Source organism: Podarcis liolepis (assembly GCF_965112155.1).
Source record: "Podarcis liolepis genome assembly, chromosome: 8".
NCBI classification, from domain to species: Eukaryota; Metazoa; Chordata; class Lepidosauria; order Squamata; family Lacertidae; genus Podarcis; species Podarcis liolepis.
Window position 1 is genome coordinate 284,752 of NC_139560.1, and position 6,238 is coordinate 290,989.

Here is a 6,238-nt window from a genome sequence, read left to right on the forward strand (position 1 = left end):
CAGGATTAGGCCTCCTGCAGCGGGGGCTCAGCACTCCCTCAGCGCCTCAGGCTCGGCAGGGCAGTGGCAGGGCAGGCAGCGGCTTCAGCACCGCTAGACATGAAAGGCCTCCGAGGAATCCGCCTCGCCCCTCCCTTGGCAGCCTGGCAGCCAGGCCGCGCTCCGCTTCGGCAGCAGAGGAACCAGGAAGCAAAAGGGTCCCGCGTGGGGCTCCCAGATCCGCAGTAAGGGGCTGAGCTGCCTCCCTCACCCCAGGGCTGAGCACCATGGGCGCACCCACGGATCAACCCGCAACTAAACTCACCAGCAGAGGGCTTCACAGGCCGGTGGGGGAGCAAGAAGGGGGCCAGCTGAGCACTGTTCCCACCCAACGGGACAGATCCATGACACAGACTGAGTTGCTACAAGGGAGGAGGAAGCTGCTCACGTGCAGAGCCAAGTCCTGGGGGAAGTCCCGTGAGCACTAGGGCAGGATTGGGGCTCCTGTCCAGAATGAGGCACCTGTCTCTGCTCCAGGGGGGGCTGTTCAAGCCCGTCCTGGGCCCTGTGGGAGGGGGGCTGAAAGGGGCTCTAAGAATTGCTGGTATCCGTCTGTCTCGGGAGACAATGGAGGAGAGCGCGTGAAGTCAAACCGCTGGAGAGTTACAGCGCCTGCTGTGGCTGTAGAGGCCGGTACGGGAGACACGTTTGCAGCTGCTGGGGGAGAAGCCAAAATATGATGGGGCAGGAAAGGGCCCGTCTGAGCTTCCTCTCCTTAACACGCCCCCCCCCCGCAAGCCGGCGTAAGCTTGCTGTTGGAAGTGGAGGCTGGCTCCCCCCTCCCTGCTCCCCAACATAGGCATAGATGAATGACCTCATGTCTCCTCCCCACAGCTTTTAAAAATCTCTGCGCTACGTGTGAATACTGTGAAAAGGGAACAGTGTTCCTGTCCTAGCGGAGGCAAAAAGGCCTCAATTGTGGGGTGGGAGTATGGGGAAAGAGCTCTCTTGTGAGCCCCAGAATGGTCTTCTCCCGGGACATCAGACATCAAGAGGAGGAGGAGGAGGCTGTGACCTGCCTTCATCCCAAGGATGCTCCTATCCGGAAAGGGTGAATCACCTGGGCAACTTGGCCCGTCTCTGCACGAGGCGCAGCCCAAGAGCGCCCGGAGGATGCCTCAGATTCCATCCCGGAGCAAATGCGGGTGGGACAGGCGGAAAAAATTATTTGGCAGTTTCTGCAAAGGCGTCAAAGCCAATGACGTGGGGACGGGGGCAAAACGCCAGGAGTGGGGCAGAACTTGGGAAGGGCTTCCTCAGCGGCATGAGGCGTCTTGTTCGGCAGCGCGCAGGGTGGATGGGGCCAGCCTTGCCCACCATCATCCACCCTAAGGATTCCGGGGACCCCCCCTCCCCCCCCGCCAGACATGGACGAATCAGCTGCCCCCTCGGGCTGCCGCTCTGCTTGAAGCTGGTCCAGCAAACCAGACTCTGAAATCCAAATGACATTCTCTGGCCGAGCGATCAGCCCCTGCTTGTCCCTTCCCAAATGGTGGGTGGCTGCAATTTTCATTGGGACCATGGTGGGTGGGGAAACTGTTAAATCCTCCCTCCCTCCCTCCCTTCTCACTGCACTCCCATCACGCTGCACTGGCTCTTGGAAAGGAAATGGTTAAAGGGCTGGGGCCGATTCGTAGGGAGGCGAGACGAAGGTTCCTCGAGAGGGGAAAATGGCAGGGCCGCTCTGTACAAAGAAAGCAAAATTTTCTGCGGGGGGGGGGACATGAGAGGAGGAGGCCTTGATGCAGATGCCCAGTGAGTGAGCCAAGCGTGGCTCTTCTCTCTCAGCGGGTGAGTGGCTGCAGAAGGGGCCGCGCTGCTCCCCCCCGACTTTGGGGAGCTTGCCTGGAGTGGACACCTCCCCGCCAACGTCTGAATGCCTTCCCGGGGGGTGAAGGGTGCTGTGGGCTCCTTGGGAGGGAGAGGCCTGCCGGCGTCAAAGGATGATCCACTGCGTAGGTATTCGCAGCAGCAAATGACACACCAGGTGAGAGCTTGTTCCTTCGCACGGAAGGCGCCCGGAGAGCGCAGCGAACTTCCTGGAGAAAAACCGAAAGGAACAAAAAGGGGCAAAGCTCCCGCCTTGCCGCCTGCGCGTCGCCGTCGCCCCTCACGCCCCAGGCAAGAGGGGCTGGGCAGGCTGGGTGGATGGATGGTGCTTCCCAGCCCCACCCCTTGGGGGCGCCAGACTAAAGCTGCCAGCTGAATGGGTCCATCTAGTCCCGCACCCCACTTCCCAAAGGGAAGCCCCCCCCATTCAGGGCAGAAAAGGAACGCAGCAGCACCCCATTACTATAGGGCTGGAAATGGGAGGGAGGGAGGGAGAGAGGAGTATTTCTCACTTTTCTAAAAGGTCAAGGGAGATTTCCTCCACCCCACCACCCCCAAAATGGCAAAGAGGGTCATTCGGACCGAGGACAAACAGAGCCGTGAGTGCGCACAGGTTGGCAGTGATCCCAGGCAGTGCTAGAGGAGGAATTCAAGTTGAAACCAAACCAGCAGGTTAAGTGGTTAGAGCCTCGCCTGCTTCCCCGAGGGCAGATGGCAAGACTGGCAGCAAAGCCAACAGGGGATTGGGAGTCCCGTGTCCCGGGAGAGGCCGGCTGCGTAGCACAGGAGCAGCTGCCAGGCTGAGCTTAAGCCTCTGCTGGCACAAAGCAAATGTGTCTGTGTGAACAGGCAGGTGTGTGTGTGTGTTGATTTCTGAGCCAGCCCCCCTGTCGCTTTGCCAGGCTCTGAGCTTTCTGTAAACATCGCCTGGCAGTGCTGGCACACTTGTGGGCGCCAATAGTCATCCATGCTGCAGAGCCTCTCGCCCTGCCCAGGAGCCCTGAAACCCAGCGCCAGACTGGCTCCCATAAGCACCCCTAAGCTGGGGAAGGCTGCAGGGGCCACGAGGCAGAGCTTAGCTTCCGTGGGGCGGGAGGACAATGGAACATTCAGGAGCCTTTGGATCTCAGTGTAAGAGGCCTGCTGGAAGTCTGGCAAGGTCAAAGCCAGAGGGCACGGAGCTCTCATGCCACCTGCTGCAGGTGGGAGAGTTGGTGGGTGGGCTGAGGGGGTGGGACTTTCGCTCCAAGCCAGGAGGAGGGATGGGGCCTGATCTGGCTCAGCCACCCCAGACCAGTCAAAGGGTGTTAATGCAGGGGGAGGAAGGCACATGCGCTCTTGCCCAAAAGTCGTCCAACCTGTACAGGCAGACTGAGAACCCCAGTAGAGCCAGATGGAAGCTCCCAGCGGAGGCTGCCTGGGCCACCAAGGAGGAAGAACTGGCTGCCCAGCCCTCTCCAGGGGAGCCTTGCGGAGGTGGCCTGTGGGGACCCAAGAAACAGAGGAGGAGGTTTCTCAAGGTCCAGGGACTCCCTTGGCCTGGCAAAACAGGCAATGCGCCAAAGATCCCACAGACGAGAGCAGGCGAGGGACGGGTTTGGGCAGCGCCGGCAGCCAAGGTGTGCAGGCAAATAGCTCACTTTGATTCTGCCTCACAACCGCTTCCTGTTTGTTTAAGACCAGAGAGCCAAGCCTGCCTCGGCTTGGGAGGGGGCAGAATGAGACAGCGGCCTCCATTAGGGAGCAAACCCCCCCCCCCATGAACAGGCCAGCTCTTCCAGGTCCCCAGGCCATGCCAGTGTGGTTTTGGTCTGGGGCCTAAAGGGAAATGGACAGAGTACACATGCGTACACACAGAGTGCACATGCACATTCAAGTGCCTAGTCCAGTGGTTTTCAGCCAGTGTGCTGTGGCCCCTGGGTGCCTTGAAGGGTCAGGGGTGCTGTGGGCAACACTGGTCTCCACCCCTTTCACCTCACACCCCCATGCCCTCTCTTGTCTCTATCTCCCCAAGGCTTGCACAGCTGTTTGTTGCAGCAGCCCTGGCTACAAGCTCCCCAGGTGAATGGTGCCTGTGGGGCTGGCCAGGAGCAGGGGACTCATAAAGGCTGAAAACCTCTGGCCTAAGGCATGTGTGTTCCCCAGGAGATTGCAGCCACAGAGATATGAAAAGAAGATCCGTTCCATTGTCTGGTGAGATCACTTCCTGGTTCGCATGGAGCAGCAGTTTTCAGCAGAGCCCAGAGACAGAAGTGCCTAGCTGTACTGAGGCAGCACCAGGTGTTGAAATTTTGCACCCTAACAAATAATTTTGTTCCCAGGGCAGCTGTCCCTGCAACCCCACTCATGCTGTGCCACAACCAAGAACCACATTGCCTGAGTGCTTATGGTGGGACTTTGATAGAACTGAGAAAGAACTATTTTGCCCATCACCCTTTAGCAAAACCCAGCTGTGCTTTGCCCTTTAAGAAACCACCTTGACTCCACTGGTGCTAATTGGCCAACAGGAGAAGAGCTATCAGAAGCTTAAAGTGCCTTTTCCTGCAGTCTTCGTTCAATCAATCAGGCTGCAGGATGTTCCCTGAGTGCCTGGTGCCAGGGCAAGGAGGCTCTGAGCATACTCAGAGTGCCTTGTCAAAAGAAGAGACTAGACATACTCTGAGTAGATGTTTGTTAGATACAATTCGGAGTGTCCCCCCAGCAGCCATGAAATTGTCTGCATGATACAAAGGAAGGAAATCTCTGGGCATACACTGAGTGCAATGACACCAACTGCACCTGTGCTACTAAGACTTTTAGAATATTAATAAACCCACAGGAATTTTTTGAAAATAATATGAGCCTTGAATGGAGAGGGAGTCAAGTGTGTGCCAGCAGCAGGGGACACCCTCCATGTGTGGAAGCTTAATGATTTAACTATGACACCTGCTGTCTGCCCAGCATGCAGCTACAGGCACCCGCAGAGTGAAGTCTGCAACAGGACTTCTTGAAAACAGAAAACCACAGCACTTCAAAGACTGCAATGCGCACACAGCCTGAGAGAGGACTTAGCTCTGCAGAAGCCAGGCTGACTGCGCCTCAGCAGGACTTGTTCTTCCGCATACCTGTCCACTCTACCTTTCATGAGGCTTCACAGAGGTTTCCCTGGAACAGATATGAAGCAAACTGGGCTGCAACTGCACAGACCCCTATTCCAAAAATGGGTTTTCTTTTAGCCAGTTTCCAGTTCTCAGGTACTAAGGCTGATCTTAGGGACAAACTGTGTTTTTATCGGCTCACCAGCAGAAGAGAGATGCCCCCCACCCCCAGAACTAGGAGTTGTGAGGGGAGAGAGACTCTGGTAGCCGGGGGCAGGGGGGGGTCACCTGTGGCCACCCAACCTCCAGCCCAAGGAACCTTCAGAAGGGAGTTGCTGCCATGGGCCTTGAGTGGACGGGCCTTTTCATGGGCTGAGCAAAGTGGAATATCAGGAGTCACGGGGTTAGGAGAGTGTGCGCATGAACTTAACGGTGCTTGCTTTTATCTTTTGACTGCTATTCTGTTAATGTTGTTGACAGCGGAGTGTGCCTCTGGGGAAAAGGACAAACCGCTGTGTTAGCAGCACCCAAGTTTGCTCCCTGGGGTGAAGGCTGGTCAGAGCGCAGGGAGGCGGTGGGATGCTCAGACCACAAGGGGGGCCTCTCTGGTGGGGCCCAAAGGAAAGCAGAGCGAGACGCTTGGCACCAGCTGGGCTGCAGGAAGGAGGAGCAAGAGGTGAGATCCGCTCCGCATTTGCGCAGGGTCTACTCCTGAGTTTTTTCTTCTCCCCAAGAAATCCCACAAGGCAGCGGAGGTTTGGGATCCGAGTTTTCCTTCTCCTAGGTGGGCTCTCTTCCCAGGTGGACGAGCCCCATCTGTCCCTAATTTGTTAATCATATACTATTATTTTTGCTTTAATTGTGATGCTTTCTTCAGAAGTTGCTGTTATAACAGTGTTTTATAGATTGCAAATGTTTTCCTGATGATTTGTTAATTATCCTATATGATTTATGCTGTGTTTGTGGTGATGTTCTATCCTGCTATTGCTATTTGTTGTTTGTAAGTCACTTTGGGGCTCATTTGAATGAAAAGTGACAGAGAAATAGGTTCAACTTATTGATCAATTCCAAGTCCAAGTCCAAGATTCTGACTAAACATTAGGAAGAACTTCCTGAGGGTCGGTGCTGCTCAGCGGTGGAATGAGTGACCTTGGAGGAAGGTGGCAGAATCTCCTTCATGGGAGGTTTTTCAACAGAGGCTGGATGATGATCTCTCAGCCATTCCTGAATTGCAGGGGTGGACTGGATGGCCCTTGGGGGTCCCATGCAACTCTACAATTCTGTGGTCTGTG